Source organism: Gobio gobio (assembly GCF_949357685.1).
Source record: "Gobio gobio genome assembly, chromosome: 15".
Taxonomy (NCBI): Eukaryota; Metazoa; Chordata; class Actinopteri; order Cypriniformes; family Gobionidae; genus Gobio; species Gobio gobio.
The window spans coordinates 15,585,349-15,607,990 of NC_137108.1; the positions used below are offsets into that span (position 1 = coordinate 15,585,349).

Here is a 22,642-nt window from a genome sequence, read left to right on the forward strand (position 1 = left end):
AAAACTTTTCAAAAGACATGAGTGTATATAAACAATATCCAACTCATGTAAAATCTTGTGACTGAGAATGCATTTGGCTTTTTGTTCTAGCCTTGCTTTCTGATAATTACTGTATACCCATCACATAGTCTGAGCTATTAGCTTGATTTAATGGGCACTCTTATTCTTATGCCATCAGCCTTTTCAAAAATAACTATTTACTGAGACATGATAACAGAAAGAAAGTGATCAAGTCTGCAGGACAACAAACTTCTATGTGCTTGAATGGGCAAAATACAATGGGGTGTAATTTTCTTTAAATACTCATGAATTTCAACGTTTGTGTTTTTTTCTTTCTTACTTTGTCTAAATGAACTGCTTTGATAATAACTGACTATTAAAAAAAATATCTTTAGCACTGAGGCTGTCCTTTATCAAGATTGCATGTAATGGCTGTGAGTCCTGAAAATCATCATATTAACAATAACAGTCATGCACAGCTTGGTCATCATGATATACATTTTGAGTTTTAATTGCATATTATGCCGGCACAATGAAATGCCCCAGTAACCTTTTGGACTGCATTGTTGTCCCAGGGATGGACAGGTGACGTGCAGCCTATAATGCTAGATTTGTCTATTAGAAACTGGTGTTAAATATATGTAAAATGTTTAACATTTTATCCAATAGATTAAAACATTTCGTGGACATTACTGCATTTTAGGAAAGAAGAATATTTAATGGGGTTAATTGTAGTAGGGTGACTGACCATTTTAGCAGAAACTATTCTTATATGGTCATTTTTATTAATAACCTTAACCTACTTTTTTCACAGTCGGAAAAACAGTCAAAAACGTGTAGCCTACTGAAGGGAAAGTTGCTCAATGACCTTTGGTACACGACTCACGTAACAGAAACAATATTCGGTACGATAAGCCCATGAGCACGTGGGGGCTATTTTAATGGCCAAGAACATAATATAACGTCAATGTTTAACGAGTAGAGGGCAAACAAATCGTGAAACGTGTTTGTGTGTGTGTACACAGCCCTGTTGTCAGTAATGCTTTAACCGTGTGTGCTCAGAGCCGTGTCACGCGCTCAGCTTATTCAATGCACACATTGGTTCGCGCGGGGGTCTGGCCAGAATGCGAAACGCTAGTGGCTGATGACGGGGTGGTGTTGCCCTAGAGTGGGCGGAGTCTGTCTTGAGTGGGCGGAGACTCTGGATACTGACAACGTCCAGCGCACGCACACATACATACACACACACACACATTTACAGTGAATAAGACACTCTTCTTCTCCGCTATAGAAAGGTAAGCGATGGATTTTAATTATCACTCCTATGTTTTTCGAAACGAGCGTTCACTCAAAAGTTTAATCTGTGAGTGGTGCCCTGGGAGGAAAAACGGGTGTAGGTTGCCCTAAAGAAGAACTTGTGAGTAAATAAGACCAGTGGGCGAGAGAGGGCTGAGAGGTGTGGCTTTATGCCCTAGAATCCTAGAGAGTAAAGGAAAGTTCAGTGTTGCAGCAGCATAATCAAATGTTCTATGGCAGTAATACAGAGCTTGTACTATTTACGCTGTAAAAATGTGTTGTCAGATCACCTAAAATTGACTCTAAAATTACTAAATGTTCTTATTCTTATTCTTATGGAATTGATCGATAGCTAGCTCATACAAAAACAAAAACCGTCAGATCGTGTAAAATATCAAAATATCACAGTGTAGAAATGTAACATGTAGAAAATAATACAATTGCCTAACGAAGATAGAAGATAGTCTGGCATGTTTGTAATGTGAACGTGTAAGTGATGAAACTGGTGTTTTTATTGAAAAAACGTCTGTAATCATAACGGGAGGGATGTAAAGATACTATATAATTTCATATTTATAATCGTGTATATAATGTATATTTTGCCAGACGATGTGAGTATGTTTATGGTAAAATATTACTAATATTATGTTTTAAAACGTATACAATTCGTACAAATTCCTCCCTGTATGAAAAACACCAAATAGCCTATGTTTTTATAATTTCATTTTACAATGACAAAGATATTTTTAACAGCTCAAATATGTTGCCATTTTTTTTTATCAAATATACAGTTAAAAAGTGTAATATGCAGTCACCAAAATACCATTCTGTAATACTTCATCATTGTTTTTTTTAATTATTATTAGGGGCCAAGCACCGAAGGTGCATAGGTACCTATTGTATCCATTAGTGTTCTTTATCTTCTTATTATTTTGCTCTTGAAGTCTTGGGCCCATAGAACTGTATGGTTGTGAAATTTGGCACACAGATAGAGGACAGTCCAAGCATTAATCATAGCAATTTTGGAGTCTCTAAATCAATCCCTCTAGCGCCACCAACTGTCCAAAATTTCACTTACATTTATGCTAATATCTTTTGAACAGTAAGGGCAAGAAACAAAATAGTTTGACTGTGATGCCTTGGCATCCTATAACATTGTGACAATTTTCCGAAAAAACTAACTTTTTCGAACTCGTCCAAGATGCTTCGTCCAATTTTCACCAAAATCGTCTTCGATCATCTTCAGACCATGGCAACAAAAAACATGGAAATCACGTTGACTCATTAAACTGTTCTTGAATAATGTGCAAGCAAATTTGAGAGCGCCCCAAAATGGACCAATGCCATTTTTGCTTAGAACCAAATCCAAAAGGTTTGGCCAAAAATCACAAAGTTTCACAAAAGATGAAGATGGACCATGGAACTGATATGCAGAAAGTTTCTGGTTCAATCCCAGCGGTCACCAACATGTGTGTCCTTGAGCAAGGCACATTACTCCATGTTGCTCCAGGGGCACTGTAAGTTGCTTTGGATAAAAGCATCTGCCAAATAAGTAAATGTAAAATATCTCTTTAGATTTGCATGAGTCAAACGATATCCAATTTTTTGGGGGGTAATTTTTTTGTCGTAAAATGCTATATTCTTTACAAACACATTGGAGTATTGTTACGAAACTCACTAAGTGTCATCGGCAGACTGAAGGTACTCAAAAAGTTTCAGGGCAGTGCCATCTTGTAGTCAAGAATTATAATGAAATGTCCGAAAATGCTAATAGCTTTTGATTAATTTTGTCTCTTGTAATTAAACTGGTCTTAATAGATTCCTTGGGTCGTGCCGAAAACATCAATACCAATTTTGCCATTGTCGCCCCGAATTTCCTGTCCGCCATTTTGATTTTCTTTATTCTATATATTTGATTTTCTATATTTTCACGGAAATTTAATCAGATCATCCTCACACCTTACTGACAAAAAAAACATGGAATTCAAGTCAATTCATAAAACCGTTCTTATTTAATGTGAGAACAAGTTCTACAAACGACACGCCAAAATGGACATGAGGCTGACATCTCTGCAATGCTTTAGCGTATTTTGACCAAACTTGGTGTGTGTGTTATGACCATAGACTGTAAAAAAATATTGACCTAGTGTCCGGGACGTCACCCATAGGATTCTGAAGAGCCGTTTTGAAGCGCAAAGTAGGGACGAGCTGGCCGATGCCATCTTGTCACTCCCAGATAAAAGAAAATGGGCAAAGAGGCGGGACGTGGGTGGAGCTGAGGTGACACGATGACTAACAGACAGCAGACAAATGGCTATCCACCTGTCACTCAAAGTGGCCACGCCCTTAATTATGCAGGACTTTAAAGCTTTATAGAATGTAAACAAATGAGTTATAAAAAATTCCCCCCCTCACAGTTGTCATGAAGGGCAAAATTAGCCGTATAGACCAAAACCCCAATTTGTACCAGGCTGTGTTTTTCTGCTGTAAAGTTTTAACATGGGCATTTTAACATGGGGCTCAATGAGATTCTGCTCCCTTCTGGAGCCTGTCCCTAGCGGCCAGTCGAGGAATTGCAGTTTAAGTCACTTCCGTATTGGCTTCAAGAGAAACTGAGGTCGGGTCATGACCTGAGGGTACCTGTACAGTTTTGGCACAGTGCCACCTAGTGGTCACGAAATATGTTTTTTTTTTTGCTTATAACTTCTGAACAGTTTTACAGAGCCCCGCACATGCAAGAAAAAAAGTACATCCTGCGCACGATTTACTAATTTGTTCCCTCGATTTGCTAAATCATCAACGCGATGTGCTAATTTGTTCCCTCGATTTATAAATCGTGTGCACCATTTAGCAAATAGAGGGAATTAATTAGTAAATCATGCGCACGATTTATAAATCAAGGGAACTAATTAGTAAATCATGCGCACAATTTAGCCTACTAGTTTTTTCCTGCATGTCATGTGCAGGGCTCCATACAGTTTGACCAAAAACCTCACACAAAAAATCTCAATCGATCATAAGTCAAAAGTAATAAGCAATTATGCCACATTACAAGTAATTGTATTTATGGGCTTTAACCATTTTTCTTAAAACTGTCTCCAAATGTCTTTACTCTGGTCTAATGCTCGCTGCCGTGATTTTTACCTCCTCATTCTGCCTCTGTGGTGCTTTGCCCCTTAATTGCATATATGTAACAAAGATACAGTAGTTGTATCCGCATAATGACATGTTTTACATGCTTTCTCTTATGGCACTTTGGCACAGATATCATCTTTCAGAGGGCCAAACTGGAAATAAAGAGATAGTTCACCCAAAAATGAAAAAAAAAAATATATATATATATGTACTTTTTTTCTGCTGTGGATCATAAAGGAAGATATTTTAAGAAATATATTTTTTCATCCATGCAGTGGAAGCCAATGGTCACCAAAACTGTTTGGTTACTAGCATTCTTCAAAAAAATCTTCTTTTGTGTTCTGCAGAAGAAAGAAAGTCATACAGGTTTGGAATGACTTGAGAATAAGTCAGTGATGACAGACTGTTCATTTTTGGGTGAACTATTCCCTTAAACAGCTCTGATCATGTGGCTATTTACATCAGTTAATGTCTGCACATTAATTTAGAGTGGACAACTGTGTAAAATAGTTAAACAATTTAAACTTGGATAATAAATGATACCGGTTAGATTAAGCGGTTTTGTAGGCTGTCTGCTGAGGAATACCACAAGGTCCTCTTCTAGGTCCTATTTCATTCTCAGTAGTTACCTCCATTGATGGCTGAGACTGAAGACTTCAGTTGGTTCAGTTGGAGGATGATGAATATTTTAAAGGTGGGGCTATTGGAAGAGGAGGAGTTGTTTAGTGTGTATTGGAGAGAGAGCTGAGAGATAGATACATTGTGGATGCATGCATTTGGGATATTAGAGATCCAGAATCAGGAGCAGTTATGGTTAAGCAGTCTTGTAATACTCTGTGTGCATTTATCTCGCTGTGACCGGGCTGACGCAGAGCTTTACACACGCCGGACACCGGTGAGTTCTGGTTCATGAATGCTTTTAAATGGGTCCACAATGATTTAAACCCCTGTTTAAAGAGCATGACAAAGTTAAAACGCTTTGAGTGGTGAGTCATGCATGGTGTAGTGTTGCTGTTGAAGGGGGTTGTGTGTGTAGATGAGGGGGGGGGGGAAGGTTTGTGTTAAAGTTCTCTGCTAATCCATCAATACAAAAGGGAAATGTAATTTAGAAACATTATGTTCTGAGTTCTTTCCATCCTCATGGACATTCACATGTATTTAACTTTCTGGCAACCTTTACGAGGCAAGTTGTTCAGTAAGATTGAGCTGCTTCCTTAAATGTAAAACCAAAATACCTCTAAAATATATTATTTTCACTAAATATGTCTTAAATCTTCGATCATTGCTATCACATATACATGCTTGCTGTAGTTAATTTTCATACTGCAGCTTCTTGTAAGTGCTTATGGTAAGATTGAACATAACTGTAAATATAATGGATTCTTGTTCTTATAGTCTATTTATTTATATAACACGTGTTGTATCATTTTCTGTGCTTTGGCTGATGCAATGTGATGTGATGGTTGTCTAGATCGATGCCTTTAACTGGACTGTTTTTGCTTTTGGGATGGAGTGACATCAGACCTACTACATTACTACTACAATAGTAACACTTTACAGTACATTGTTCATGTTACACATGTGTTTATAGAATGAATTACAATAGCAATAACAATGATATTGTGCGCATGTTTTAAAAATGGTTACGCATCCAAAAGATAATTCACCAATTCTGTCATCAATTACTCACCTACATTCATCTTTGATGAAGATGAAGATATTTTGTATTGAAACCTGAAGTCTTTAAAAGTCTTTATGGACTTTCAATGGAGGGACAGAAATCTGTCAGGCTACATTAAAAATATCTTAATGTGTGTTTAAAGGGTTAGTTCACCCAAAATGAAAATTAGCCCATGATTTACTCACCCCAGGTGTATATGACATTATTATTTCAGAGGAATAAAATCAGAGTTATATTAAAAAAGTCCTGGCTAATCCAAGCTTTATAATGGCAGTGGTTGTGGCTGTTTTTGAAGTCCATAAAAGTGCATCTGTCCGTCATATAACTGCTCCACACGACTCCGGGGGGTTAATAAAGGCCTTCTAAAGCTATTCGATGCATTTGTGTAAGAAAAATATGAAAAAAACTAAAGGGAACTCACGCTGCGTCGGAAAGACGCTACGGGGAACGTCTTAGCGTGACAGGTGTCTGAAACTACTATCGAATCACGGCAATCCTATTGACCGGCGACAGCCCATGATGTCATCAATGTGCGACCTGGAAGTATATAAGGGCGCCTTGCACATACACACCTTTTCGTCTTCAGGGACTGTTCTGTCTGAAGTGTTATACGAGTTAAGGTATAAAAAAACTCATTATTTAATACACACGAGTGTGTATTTACTGCCTGGGATCAAGAGCATGCACAGTCAGTTCATATGAAGTTGTTTGTGTGTAAGTGTGAGCGGCTTTCAATCTGAGATCACTCCGCTCTCGTCTGGCTCTCTTTTTGAGGGAAGAGAGTTTGGCATCTGGGATTGGTGATGCTGTCCCGCTCATGCCGAGGCTTAGAGGAGAGATCGCTTTTGATGGATCGCACAATCGATTTCTCCTTGGCCATAAACCATCGGCTCAGATGAGCCTTCCATTCCTTCCTGATCTTCTTACAGAGATCGAGAGGGCATGGAAGAATCTATATTCGGCCCAATATTCATCGACATCAGCGTTTTAACTTCGCTGATGTCGAGGGGAAAGGGGAATATGGATATGTGTTGATGCTACTGATTGACGGAACGTTTGGAAACTTTCTCGCATTTGGTGGGCATCAACACTGAGAGCTCAAACTCTGCCATCTAACCTTTCCAAACCACATTGTGCTTTAATGGCAGGGCATACATGGCAGCAGGTCAGGCTGGTGCTGCTTTTCACACCATGGCGGTGTTTCAGGCGTACCAGGCAGATCTGCTGGGGGATCTCGATCAGGGGTAGGTTTGTAAAGGAAAGGGCTTTCTCCACTATTCGCCGTTTTTGCCTAGCAAACTTTTCAAGAAAAGTTTGAAGAGGCGAAGGCGCGTTCGGCAGCATTTAACCTGCGTACCGCTGAGATCCGGATCCGCGCCCAGGCAGGCGGGAGGGCCTGGCCCGTCATGGCCTGAGGGCTGGAGACAGGGCCAGAGTGCCAGTATTGCTTTTCGTGCGCCCCCTCATAGGAGTAGGTCGCAAAAGAGGCGGGACTCCCGGAGGAAGAAGGATCCCTCATAGTTCCCTTTCGAAAGGGAACTCGCACTGCGTCAGCTTCTGCTTACGTTACAGGGAACGCCTCCAGCGTGACTGGTGCCTGAAATCACTATCAAAAAACGTCAATCCTATTGACCGGCGACAGCCTATGATGTCATCAAGGCGCGACCAGGAAGTATATTAGGGGCGCCTTGCCAACATGACAGTATCTTTTCGTCTTCAGGGACTGTTTTGCCTGTCTTCACGTGAAACGTCTACAAGAAGGATAACAATGAAGTGTGTTGAGAATGTGTAGCTTGCGCTTTGGATACACACACACTTTGTGTTTACTGCCTGGGAGAAGAGCACGCACGAGAGGTTTGCGAACCTCTTGTGAAAGTATTTACGAGCGTTGTCTTCTGGAAACGCCCCGCTCTCGGCGGGACCTCTTCTCGAGGGGAGAGGTTTCTGCATCTGGGAACGGCCACGCTCGAGCTGAGGCTGAGCGGCGTCTAAACAAACCAAATGCGCTTCCCAGATGGATCTGGCTCGTCGGTTGGAGACAGTTATGTTCTCGAGGACGATCCGGATCGCGAGAGGCTCGAGCAGAGGATGGGTGAGTCAGTTAAAGATGCTAAAGCTCTTCAAACCATCCTGTCCCATGTACGGGGAGATGCTGGAGGTCAGGGAACGCGCTGCGGGTAGACTGCAGCTGCCTTTGCGGCGCGTGAGGAGAGAGGCTGAGCGTCCAAACAGTTTGGACGATCGGTTTCTCTCCGCCCATGACCTCCCAACTCCTGGGAGTCTTCCATTCCTTCCAGGTCTCCATCAGCAGATCTCGAGGGGATGGAAGAAACCATTCTCAGCCCTGCATCTGTCAACATCGGCAAGCTAAATTTCGCTGATGTCGAGGGATTGCCTGGCTGGGTATGTGTCGGGGCTGCCCGTGGACGAGATGTTATGTTTATCTCGCCTCTGGGCGGCCTGCGACACTGTGGCTCCCACCCTGCCGGTCTAATGCCTGAATGGCAGGGCGTACATGTCAGTGGGTCACGCTGCGGCGGCTTTGCACACCACAGCTGTGTTGCAGGCGTACCAGGCAGACCTGCTGAGGGACCTCGATCAGGGGGAGGGACCCCCTGAGGCGGAAGTCGAGTCGCGCCGGACCGCGGTTTTCGCTCTCCGGGCCACCGTACAGATTGCGCCGATGGCGGCGACGGTGGCCACGGAGAGACATGTGAACAAAGATCTGTGAACAAAGGCGTGCTCGGCAGCATTTAGAACATGCATCCCGCTGAGGTCCGGGACCGCGCCCAGACAGTCGGGTGTCCCCGGCCCGTTCCAGTCTGAGGGCTGGAGACGGGAACAGCAAGCCAGCGTCGCCTCTCGAGCGCCCCGCCGTGGAGGACTGGGGCGCAGGGGAGGCGGGACACCCGCAACAGGAAGAGGAAGGAAGCCGGGGCTGGTAACCGGAACCAGCGCAGGCAGCGGACTCCGCCCTCGAGGACGCGGAGATGAACGCTGCCTTTTTCCCTTCCTCTGGCTTTCCCCCGGGCGCTTTACATCAGGCCGGTGGGCCTATGATGAGCAGAAAATGTAAGACTCTGCCGGCCCGCCTGGTTTGTTTGTTAAAAGCGCCCCCCTCAGGATGGCGGGCGGATACTAGCTCGATGGCTGGGTTGAAGCACCGCGAGGAGCGATTTGTAAGTCCCCCTCTATGAGGGCGAAACATTTTCAAAACTATGTTTTTCAGGACTTTTTGACCGTCGCTCCCCTGAGGGGTTGCTTGGGGAGATTTTGGATCATCGAGGGATTTCGCAGGGCCTGCAGCTCCCCGTGAGTAAGCTAAGAACGATCTTCTTTGCAACATTATGTGGTTGTGTGTGTATGCCTCACTTTTGCTAGTTGAGTCTTGCTGCCTCTCCGTGTTATTTTTCCCACTATGTGGGTGATTAATTCGCGCTCTTGCCCGAGGGCTTGTAGTGTAGAGGGCTAGCTGTGTTTTCCTAGCGTAAAAGTGGGAAGTAGCTGAAGACCGGGTACGCGCTAATGCGCGAGCTGTAGTAAGATCTGCGCCCAGCTCTGCGGGGCTTTGGGAAAAGGGGTTCGGGGCCTCAATGTGTAATATTGGTGATAATATTTCTTTCCCGATCTACCAAGTAGGTGCTTGGTAGATCCGAGGATCGAGCGGCTAAACTCCCCTCGCTAGCAAGGGTTATATAGCACTTCGCTGAGAGCTGCTCTCCGGGATAACCCGTCTCTGAGATCCGGCTAGTGGATGTTACTGCCTTTCTTTCCTCTTCGGAGGCGAGTACCAGAGGCTCTGTACTGTACAGACAGGGTTGACCGTATTACGTGTCCCATAACAGACTGGGTCACCTGGTCAGGTCTCCCTGGTGGCATTCGGTGAGAACCTCCCGAATAGTGACTGGCATAGGGTTCCCTCGTAGTTCCCTTGCCACGTTCCCTTTAAGGAACCCCTTCTAAGTCGAATGGGTGGTTCCAGGCCTTCGAGCAGGGCCTGGGAAGGACCTCATGTGTGTGAAGGTTCCTTCTTGGGCGATAGCTTGGGCTATGACCGTAGGGAGCGCTGTCACTGACAGCCTAATGTGACCAGAAGGGGAGTGGTTCAGGCATTTCAGTAGAATTTGCTTGTCTTGACAGTTGTCACTGCCAGTGGGCATGCACTCCCGTCGGCATGGCGTAGTGGGTATATCGTTCCCCGTAGCGTAAGCAGAAGCTGACGCAGTGCGAGTTCCCTTTCGAAAGGGAACGTCTCAGGTTACAAATGTAACCTTTGTTCCCTGAGAACAGGGAACGAGACACTGCGTCGCTTTGCCATGCCGCAGGGCCTGCCTGCCGAAAACAGTCCCTTCAGACGATTAGATACTGTCATGTTGGCAAGGCGCCCTTATATACTTCCTGGTCGCGCCTTGATGACATCATAGGCTGTCGCCGGTCAATAGGATTGACGTTTTTTGATAGTGATTTCAGGCACCAGTCACGCTGGAGGCGTTCCCTGTAGCGTAAGCAGAAGCTGACGCAGTGTCTCGTTCCCTGTTCTCAGGGAACAAAGGTTACATTTGTAACCTGAGACGTTTTCTGCATAGAGCATTTCTCCAGGTGCTTCTTACATCAGGCCTGGGTGGAAGGATATTCAGTGGCCCGCCTTGGCTTGATCAGTGAGAGCGCCCCTTTCAGGCATGCAAGGGCGGTAGAACACTGCGGTCATATGAGAACTGTGTGGTTAGTCTTCGCTCTACACGCCACAGGTGAGACTGGTCTATTTTGCGTGATAACACTAAAATATGTATTTCTTACAGACCTTTGTTCCCTGTATAGAGTATGGGTTTACGTCAACCGTTAGGAAGGAGGAAGTTAACTGAAGTTTTCCCTTGTAGGTGGCTTAATACTAGGGATGCACCGAATCCAGGATTCGGGTTCGGATTCGGCCAAATATTGGGCTTTTTGATGGGGTTTGGTTTCTGCCGAACCTCAGAATTTTTTTCCATCGAACCCGAACCCTAGGCTTGCACTACGCGTGCTCCGCTGGTCGAACGTAATGATGCCTCCGTTGAAAGTGAAAATGGAACTCATGAACAGAAAACGTGGCAATATGCTACTTTAAGTCAAAAGAAGGCGATTCAAGTTGAGCTTCAATTTGCAATGCATATTTGTCTCGTGATGACAAGGATCCTAAACAACTGCCGCTGTTAAAACATTTGCGTATGAAACATCTGAAAGAATACAAGTTGTGCATGAGGGAATCTCCAGACAGCAGCCAAAATGTATTTTATTTTACCGTGCAAACAGCCGCATATAGATCAGATAAAATATAAATAAAAAGAATAAAATACATATGCCTACACTAAATATTTTTCACTTAAATAATTACCAAATTAAGATGACAAAACGAAAATACACTGAATCCGTAAGCTTTGAAGAACCGGAATCTTTTTTTTTTTGTCAAATAAAAATAGAAGGCCTAGGTTACCTTTTTGTATATTTTTTGTTTGTTTGTTTGTTTTTTAAGTAACATGTCTAACTGATTTGGGTTAGTCTGGAGCACAGCCTGTTGACAGTTAAACCCGCAGCAGAAAACAACCTCAATCCTTCTGTCTCCGCAGCGCGAGCCTCGGCTGACAGCGCGGGCGCGCTCCTCCGTTTTTTGAAGCGACAGAGGACGACTCGGGGTAATTTTTCTATAAACCATCAGGAAACAGCGGCGAGAAGAACATACGCGACAATGTTTACTTTAGTAAACTTGACCAAAACCACACTATTAAAAGCCACAAAACAAGGCTTCAGATGGCACTGATGTCCCGGGAATACAGAGATAACGCCTCGCTAGAGTGGCCAGCCTCGGGAAACGCCGTTAATTTGCTTTCCACCAGTCAGGAGCTTGTACTACTGCTGTATTTTTCTGTCAAATGGTCCCACACAGTAAGCTTTTCCATTGCTTCATTTTGCGAGATATATCTGGTTTGTGTTTGCACATGTCAACGTGCTCTGTGAGTGAACAAATAACGCTATACAGCATATTTTTCTTAACCATGCATCAAAAAACAAACAAACAAAAAAGCGTTAAAAACATTTAAACCGTTTAACTGGTAGTATTAATCGGTCAAAGTTATTACTTTCGGTTAATAGTTAAATGGTCAATAGCATCCCTACACTGCTGTGGACGTTGTTTACTTCGTTAATGTGTTTACTGGGATAATGGACTGAGGATGGGAGAAGGATTCGGTATTCGGTTTCGGATTCGGCTGAATCTTAACCAGTGGATTCGGTATTCGGCCGAATCTCAAAAATCTGGATTCGGTGCATCCCTACTTAATACAGCGCCTGACTCTCGGCTGTGGAGTTGAGTGTGTGTTGGCTTTCCCTTTTAAGGAAACGCGGGGCAGGCCACCGCTCATGTAGTTCATATGTATATAAACTTAGGCTTCCTCTCATGGTGAGAGTTATGTTGAGGCCGCCGCTCATTTCTACTGAAATGTTAGTGGAGTACTAAGTGGTATGACGTCCTTCTGGGAGAATGGAGTGTTAGAGTAGTTTTGTCTCTTCTAGAGTGTGTTTACTAGAGACTGACGCTGGAGCTTCAGTTGGGTATGTTGGCTTAGTTGGCCTAGGCTGTAGGGATGATGGAGGTGCGTTGCTGAGGCACTGTCACAACTAGCTGTTATCTACGTGAATTTGAGCCCATATACCATTCCTGTTTTATCAGCCTCCTCTCATGTGAGAGTCGCTCGGTCAGAGCCCGCCCGTTTTTCTAAGGTCTGGGTGCATAGCAGCTGCGACCAGGTAGCTAGCCTTTAGAGGCCTCCTGTGGGTGGCCCCAGTTTGTTTGAATTGGTGTGATATGCTTCCCAGAGACGTTGGCTTTGTGAAGACTTGTTACCAGCTAGTAGGCTCTACGAAGCCTCCCTGAGGACGAGTCCCCATCAGTGCAATGGGTAGTTATTAGTCAGCCAGTAGTCTAACTGTCAAGGTTTTCATAGCACTCAGTTGTAAACTTGCTACCAAGTGGTAGGCCTCACCAGGCCTCCCTGGAGGCGAGTTCCAGAGCGGATACTCGGGTAGCTAGCATGGCTTGCTATCAAGTAGTAGGCCTCACCAGGCCTCCTTGAAGACGAGCCCCCAGGGTCTTTTGGTTACTCTGACAATTTGCATAATTGAGCACTCTGAGCACACAGCCGCCTGAGTCTGATCAGACGGTCGCAGGCCTCTCGTGAGGCCTCCCTGTTAGATCAATCCGTAGGCCTGTCTGGCCTCCCTGTTGCTTTGAAACACAAGTACTTGGTAGATCCTTGATTTGAGCAGGTAGACTCCCCTCGCTAGCAAGGGTTGTAAAGCGCTACGCTGAGTGTTGCTCTCTGGGATAACCCGTCTCTGAGATCCGGGCTAAGAAGGACTGCCAGTTTTTCAGTCCCTTAGTCTTGATGCCTCACTGAGGCACCGTCCGGAGGCTCTGTTTCTGAACAGACAGGGTTGGCCAAACCGAAGTGTCCAAACACTTAGGGCACCAGGTCAGGCCTCCCTGGTGGCATTCGGGCGAATATGTTCCCCGAGTAGTGATTTGGCTGGGGTTCCTTCGGGTCCCTTAGCTACATTCCCTTAAAGGGACCCCTTCTGTCGAAGTAGTTGATCCCGGGCCTTTGAGCAGTCTGGATAGGACCTCATGCAGTTGCATTAAGGTTCCTTTTTAGGTGTATAGCTTGGGCTATGACCGTAGGGGATGCTGTCACTGACAGCCCAGTGTGACCTGAGGGGGAGTGGCTCAGGTTTTTCAGTTGAATTTGCTTGTGCTGTCAGTTGTCACTGCCAGTGGGCAGACACTCCCCTCAGCATGGTGGCGTTGGTATATCGTTCCACGTAGCGTCTTTTCAACGGAGCGCAAGTTCCCTTTCGAAAGGGAACGTCTTGGTCACGTATGTAACCTCTGTTCCCTGAGAACAGGGAATGAGACGCTGCGTCGCCTGCCATGCCTCGGGGCCTGTCTGCCGAACTGTCCCTTCAGACGAGAAGATGTGTATGTGTTGGCAAGGCGCCCTTATATACTTCCGGGTCGGACATTGATGACATCATAGGCTGTCGGCGGTCAATAGGATTGCCATGATTTGATAGTAGTTTCAGACACCTGTCACGCTGAGGCGTCACCCGTAGTGTCTTTCCGACGCAGCGTCTCGTTCCCCGTTCTCAGGGAACAGAGGTTACATACGTAACCAAGACGTTTTTTATTTTCTAATGTTCTCTGAAGCCCACTCAATTTTAGTACGATTTTTTACATCCAACATGTTTGACCCTCTCTTTAAAACAGTCGGTTATGGGTGTGCCGCATTCAAGCCTTGGAAGTAAATGCCCTTGGTAACAGTTTTGTAAATTAAAATACTCATGTGGAATTGTTTTAAAAAATGGCAACCGCTGAAATTCAGCCATGAGCCAGAATCTGATCCTGAATCAGAAGAAAACAAATACCAAGGATGCTCCAGTCTGCAACAGTGTTTTTTAAATATTATTTATATTTATTCATTATAGGTAGTTATTGGGTCAAAGATGAGACGTCACAATTTTGGTGTCAAATTAAGTTTACAAAAGTAATTTTTATATACATAAAAAACATGTTAAATGCAAGTAAAGTGTCTACTGTACTATTTCAAAAAACTTTTGTCAAAATAAAATGTCAGCATATAGGGGAAATAATGTTCCAAAGTGTAAAATTGTCATTCAGCGTAATGGTCTGGACTTTGATTTTGCCATAACATCTTTAAATAAACATATACAATACCAAGTTAAAAAATATATTTGTTTTCTTGGCATTTTCAAATAAGTGTTGGCTGTATTATATTAAAAGGACTGTCTTTTTTTTTTTTAAGTATTTAAATACCCAGGGGACTTTAGTCCCGAAAATATAGTTTGTAAGAGATCATTCAGTGTAACAGGTACAAGAAGCCATTCTGAAATCATATAAAAAAACAGATAGTCATTCGACAGTCTGTGACATCATCAAAAGGCACCCTGAAGACCCTGTGGTTCAGCAGAAAAGTGAATTCATTGCTCTAAAATATTTGATAGTTCCACCTTTTCATGGTGTGGTATCCTAAGTTACAAAAGTGCATGTCATTCAGTGAAATGCCAAAACACATTTATATTGTTAGAATTTTTGAAAATTAAGTAGATGTTGTGAATAATTGTGATTTAAATTTAGCTCACTGTTTGATATAGGTGGCCAGTTGATGGCCTGCAATATAAGCTGACGTAGAAGTTTTGTCATTCAGGGTAATGCTTTTTTCATTCAGTGTAATGCAAATTCTATGTTACGCCACAGTGTCATCCATTACACTGAATGACAGTATCAATGAATAAATACAAATTTTAGCATTTTATTTATAATACAGATAAATGAGGAATGTTAAGCACGGACAAATATGTGTTAAACTTAATAAATATTAATATTTTAATGCATTTTTGTATTGTTTAATTTGTGTTATTGATCCATTTTAGATGCCCACGAACAGAGAGACTTGAAAGGCACTGTAAAATGCCAAAAACCCAAAAAGTAAATTCAGACCCAGTAGCTAGAGTGGCACCCTTAAAGCCCATTCACACCAAGATCAATAACTATTATGATAATAATAATGGTGGATTGCGATTGTCAGAATAATAGCTTACCAATATTTCTGAAAAGAGAGTTCCCCCTCACTACGATATGTCACAAAATCAAAAGAGACCTTTGAGGGGATTCTCCACCCAAAATACCTATCCTGATAATGTCATTTATGTTGGCAAATCAAATGTATTCATAAATATAGCTGCGAGGAGTCACTTTTGGAGCCGAGCAAGTCGGAAACAAAGTGACAAGCTAAGCAAGCATGGCAGAGAGCATCAGAACAGTAGGATAAAATGCGTTTTGTTTTTCAGCATCTGCTTCTGCCGTCATTTACTCAGGAATATTATTAAAACTAATTTAATGATACAGACCAATACTAAAAACATTGCAATTATGGGAACAATGGCAATATTATCTCCCTTTTTGGCAAAATGTCATTCAGAGTAAACCATGGTCATTCAGCGTAACAGATATTTTTATGTAAAAAATAAACAATATACTTATTCTAACCTGTAATGATTCAAATAAATAAAATAATATGTGATCATACTAAATTTTATTATATTTTAAATTATTTTCATTTCCTTACAAAAACTTCTTGCTGACAAATGGGTCAATCTAGTGGTTTGAAGGATAGTGGCAAAGTATAAAGATTAAAAAAATACAATTAATTAGTATTTGTTATTATTTTAAATATGCCTCATAAGATTTTCTGATTCATAAATAGTGTTACACTGAATGACATTTTAGTGGGTGTCTTCCGTAAATCATTCTAAAAAAGGTATGATAGTCATTATTTTTACTAAGAAAAATATACAATTAAACAGGACTCATTCTAATGTACAGGAAAAAACCAAAATTTAAAGCTGTATTACACATTTATTTCTTTGATGCTTGAAACCCACATTTTGTCTTTGACCCTATTACATTATTAGCATTTAACCAAAAAGGAGTTTATCTCGTTACATAGTTAAAACATTTGCCATCTGTGAAACATTTATGTGTATTACATATGCTTTATAGGTCTTGGTTGTGGCAAACAAAGTTTATGTAGCTTATTTTGAGTTACCACAGTTATAGTTGATAAAGGATAACTTACGATGTTTTGTGTAAATAAATTATGAATGTAATATCATTTGTCGCATTTGTTGTTCTCATCATTCATCGTGTTCAGTAAAGTGAAAAACGGATACCTTTGTCAATTACACTGTTGTGTTTTAAATAAAATGAAAAAGATTATCTTGATGGCTTGCTATAAATACTCTGTAGGGGCATCTGTGTTGTGATCTGGAACTTTAAAAATAAAGTTCTTCCATGCTTTCCTAATGTTAGGATCAAGGATGGCAATGCAAAGACTGTTTTTCCACAACTTGGCTGCGCAATATCTTGTAATCTGCAGAGGCATATCTATTGTTTTGTTGCTCGAGTAATCGATTTGTTCACATCCTACTAGTACGTACATGTGCAAATTGGTGGGCGGGGATAGTGAGGCAATGATTTAGAAGTAGCCATTGATTTTCCTCTGCAGAGGCGATCTTTCGTTGCACTATGATGTCATACTGAGACAAAATATGAAACAAACTGTTTTGGCAGCTTGAGTTTAATAAAAGCTGTTTTTGGACTAACGAGGAAGTTTTGAGTTCTGAAACATACAGGATGTTTTTATAGTACAATGAACTCTCATATGTAAAAAAAGATCAAGGAAAATTTGATGTCTCAATTAAGGACCCTTTTAACAAATTATTTTACTTTACTTTAGTCTTCTTGACTTTACTCCAACCAACAGATACTTGCTGCAGAGCGAATTGATCATGAACCTCATGGCCGCCACTTTCAATGACCGGCCGACTTCATGGACGCATTCCATTCTATGTTGCGTCATTTTGCTATCATTCATAGTTCCCTATACAGTGTTAATACCCCCGGACTGAGGCGGGGTTGTGACACTATAGACCCAAGCCTGGACAGCACAGTTCAGCCAGTGGAAATCCCTGCTGTTCATTCATTCAACTATTATGTACGTTGAGTTAGTGACTCATAAGGGATGATTATGGGTACTGTGGTCAGAGCGATCTGTCCTAGTGCTTAATGATACCACATTTCGCTGGATCAGGCTGTCCGGTGCATAATGAACTAAAGTTTTATGCAACTCATCATTGGTGTGCTTACATCTTTCTTCCTGGCTTGTGCTAAAAAAAAATGTCTTACTTCAGGATGAGATCCCCTTGTTTCTGTTTCTTGTATGTCCTGGAAGTTTAAGAGGGATTGCATTTTTCCAACCCTATTCAAATGTTTTTGTTCTTAGCTAGACTGAAATTTTTCCATCTTTAGTATCAACATTTAGTCATCTTACAGTTGTCATGGTGAGTTTGACCCAGTTGTCATGGTGAGTTTGACCCAGAATTAGTATTGCTGTGATTATTATTCTGCTGCATAGAGCTTCACTCACTGTCTTATTTTGCAGTCATGTTGTGTTGAAATTACTGTAATTACAAGATAGCAACTCAGCGATTCTACTAGTTACTATGGCAACGATTGCAACGCCAAAATTGATCCACGTGTCACTTGATTGTTAATGACAACAAATTATTTAACCACTATGTTACACTTCTATATGTGTGCACAAACTGTTTAAGAATAAAGCAAGTGCACAGTTACCATTAACTATAATCAAATGACGTATCAAACAGAAGGAGCCAACTGTGGAGGCCACTGCCATTTTGCTTCTGTTTACATCACATTCTGGCACTATGCCAATGAGAGAAATAGACAAGCTTTCATATAAGTTTCTAAGTTGTAATTACAAGTCCAAGACCTGAATGGTTCTTAGTCGGAAACTCATAATTATAGTGATTTAGATGATGTGAAAACTGCTTCCTTATACTGTGGGTAGTTTATTTTTTATTTTTTTGTGTATTTATTCTTTTGCATCTTTTACATTTTATGGACTTGTTAGCTTGTAAACAAAAACTGTTACATTTCAATTAAATTAAAGTCACATTTATTTGTATAGTGCGTTTACAATGCATATCGTTTCAAAGCAGCTTTACAGAAAATGCATGTGTCTACATTACAATTGAGTGTGATCTGTTATCAGAGGGGAGACCAAGTAATGGATTTCAGAAATGTACATATACAAATCACGCATTTAGCTAACATCATGTATTAATTTTAGGCAGAATCAATGAGCTAATTTAATAATAATAATAATAATAATAATAATAATAAATTGTTACATTTATATAGCGCTTTTCTAGGCACTCAAAGCGCTTTACATGGAAGGGGGGAATCTCCTCAACCACCAATGTGCATCCACCTGGATTATACAACGGCAGCCATACTGCGCCAGAACGCCCACCACACACCAGCTTATTGGTGGAGAGGAGACAGAGTGATGAAGCCAATCGTATATATATATATATATATATATATATATATATATATATATATATATATATATATATATATATATTTGGGATGCAACAATACAGTAAGTCCACGGTTCAATACATACCTCGGTTTTTAACCACGGTTTTCGGTTCGGTTCTGATGGCTTGTCACATCAGTTTTTTTCTATTCTATTCTTAAGCGACAGGAACAGCAAGAGGTTAAGGAGAATTTTTTTTTTTTTTTTATTGCAATATACTTTCTTTATTTTACTTAAAAGAATTGAAAAACCTTAAACTTAGAACTTTACTTTAAAAAAAAAAACCTTGTACACATTCCTAGTGTATTGTATAATATATCTTTTGTTGTTGTATTAACATTAAAGGGATAGTTCACGCAAAAATAAAAATTCTGTCATCGAGAAATGAATACAGGTTTGGAACAATATTAGAGTGAGTAAATAATGACAATTTTAGAGGTGAACTGTCACTTTAAGGACAGCGTGTTCATTAGGCTGCTGTTGTCAATTTAAGACCTCCGTGCATCTAATATACAGACACGCCGATTTTACTTTCACTTTAGACATAACCGACTGTGTTTATGTTAACCTTGTGTGTATTTGACAGTGTTAGCGCAGTAAGACGACTACTTAGTCCAGTAATCACGTGTTTGACAGGCTTTTAGTGCGCGCGCTCGGAAAAGTGCATGTTAAAACAGTGCATACGCACGTGCGTGAATGACCGGCAAGGCTTTAAAACGCATGCAAATAATGAACTTTGGTGATTGTGAATAACTATAGTGTTCCGTGAGTATAACTCTACCACTAAAGTGTGAAGTGAATGTATGTCGCGTTGTTCAGTATATTGGGATGGAGACAAATGATAGAATTTGTAGAAAAATCATTATTTAACCCCTTAAGCCCTGAAGGTATTTTTTGAGTTTTTTTGTCTGAGTGACATATACAACTTTAAAGACTCATAACTCCAAAACTATAGTAAGGAGAGTCAAATGGTAGGTATCATTTGTTAGCAAACATTTTATTATATTTGGACAATATATTGCTGAGAAACCGCTGATAAAAGGCATTTTTTTAATATATATTTTTAATAATTTTACAAATATGTCTTATTTAACATTCAATAACTCAGGAAGGAAATAGGCCAGCAGTATAATTCTTTTTGGTGATGTTCCCATATATGTGGTCTGCATCTGGATCAAATTTTGTGGCGATTGCATAAAGTAATCAAAAGTTACAGCATTTAGAACAAAAGTAGCATTTTTGTTCAATCCTTGACACCCTGAAAAAATCTAGAAAACTGTTGTTTTCTGAGTGACATATACAACTTTAAAGACTCACAACTCCAAAACTATAGTAAGGAGAGTCAAATGGTAGGTATAATTTGTTAGCAAACATTTTATATTTTTGGAAAATATAAATTTTATTATATTTGGACAATATATTGCTGAGAAACTGCTGATAAAAGGGAATATTTTAAAATATTTTTTTAATAATTTTATAAATATTTCTTATTTAACATTCAATAACTCAGGAAGGAAATAGGGCAGCAGAAAAATTCTTTTTGGTGATGTTCTCCTATATGTGGTCTGCATCTGGATCAAATTTTGTGGCGATATCATAAAGTAATCAAAAGTTACAGCATTTAGAACAAAGGTAGCCTTTTTGTTCAGTCCTTGACATTTACAAAACTGTTGTTTTCTGAGAGAAATACACAAATTTAAAGACTCATAACTCAAATTATAGCAAGGAGAGTCAAAAAGTATGTATTATTTGTTAAAACACTTTTAATATTTTTAGAAAATATAAATTATTATTACATTTGGACAATCTAATGCTGAGAAACTGCTGATAAAACATTATATTATTACAATATTATGTATATTATATTATATATATTATATAATAACACATAATGGGTATCATTTTAAAGCTTAGAATCTCAGCTTTTCAATGAATCTATCATTTTGTATATGCTCTTGACGAGCGCTGAGTTATTCATCTAAACCGGAGTGTACCGCCCCCGGGCGCCCTCTAGCTGCTATATAACGTAAATGGCCATGTTCTGCCAACCTGCACTGATCAACACATCATCTGTGAGGAATATCTCGTGATCGACGCAATGGATTATGGTGTCCTTGGTCTCTTTTTAATCGTGGGAATCTCCTGCAAAGAAGGTTGTGCCATGTTTAACGATCGGAAAAAGTTTCATGAAGCTACAAGCGTAAACGCGACTTTAAAGCTACTGTTTATTAGCGTATGTGCTCCTGTCAGGCTATAATGTGTAATAATTCAATGAGTGATATTTTCTGATTCGAGTGACGGATTGTGGTGTTCTTGGTCTTTTTTTAATCGTGAGAATCTGCTGTAAATAATGATGTGCCATTTCACGAAGTTTCACGAAGTTACAATGATAAACGCGATGTTAGTGCAACAATATCTTATTTAAGAGTATGTGCGCCTGTTAGGTTTTAATGTGTAATAATTCCATGAGCCATATTTTCTCTCCGAGTGACGGATTATGATGTCCTTGGTCTCTTTTTAATCGTTGGAATCTTCTGTAAATAATGTTGTGCCATGTTTAACGATCGGAGAAAGTTTCATGAAGTTGCAAGCATAAACGGGACTTTTGTGCAAAAATAGCATGTGCTCCTGTCAGGTTTCATGTACATAATTCAATAAATCATAACTTCTGATCTGAGTGGCCGATTATGGTGTCCTTTGTCTTTTTTAATCGTGGGAATCTGCTGTAAATAAAGGTGTGGTCATTTTCAACGATCGGAGCTTGGTTCATGAAGTTACAAGCATAAACGCGACTTTAGCACAACGTTAGCATATTTAGCATATTTGCGCCTGTGAGGTTATAATTCCATGAGTGAGAACTTTGGATGAGAGTGACGGATTGTTGTGTTCTTGGTCTCTTTTTAATCGTGTGAATCTGCTGTAAATAAGGGTGTGTCATTTTTAACGATCGGAGCTTGTTTCATGAAGTCACCAGCAAAAACGCCAAGTCTAAGCAACTGCTATTTTTGTACTCCGCTCATGTGCTCCTGTGAGGTTTTCTGTGTGCCATATCTCAACGAGGGATATCTATAGATCTAAAAGACAGATTATGGTGACGTTGGGCTCTTTTTAATCGTGAGAATCTGCTGTAAATAATGATGTGCCATTTTCCACGTTTCATGAAGTTACAAGCGAAAAACGCCACATGAATGCTGCATCAGTATATTATTTACATATGGGTCTTGCAGGACTTAACTTACAAAAACTCGCTAAAAGTTTAGTCAAAGCCCAAAACAAGTAGGCTTGTTGTATTCTGCTCCACGAGACCTTTCAAATGACATATGACACATGACTATCTGAGCTGTATGATGTGATTGACACATGGCAGAACATAATAACCCCCCCCCCCTCCATAAATTATGATTTTTTTTTTTCCATTTTATCAGCAAATAACTCATCACTACTTTGGAGATAATCATAATGGCTACATTCATTGTAAAGTTTAGACTCTAAGCTTTCAAATTACACCTATTTTGTG

General features: G+C 40.7%; 1 protein-coding gene across 4 annotated transcripts in view; it reads left to right on the forward strand.

The window, feature by feature from the left end:
- The first annotated feature begins 1,204 nt into the window (after positions 1-1,204).
- grb10b (growth factor receptor-bound protein 10b) overlaps positions 1,205-22,642 on the forward strand; it is a 144,262-nt gene continuing 122,824 nt past the window's right edge. For 2 of the 4 annotated variants that reach the window (XM_079837493.1, XM_079837495.1), the window contains exon 1: positions 1,217-1,295. The gene's annotated coding sequence lies outside the window, so the exon portion shown is untranslated. Of the gene's footprint in view, positions 1,296-22,642 lie in introns of all 4 variants that reach the window. The other 2 variants (XM_079837494.1, XM_079837492.1) reach the window with 2 other exon arrangements.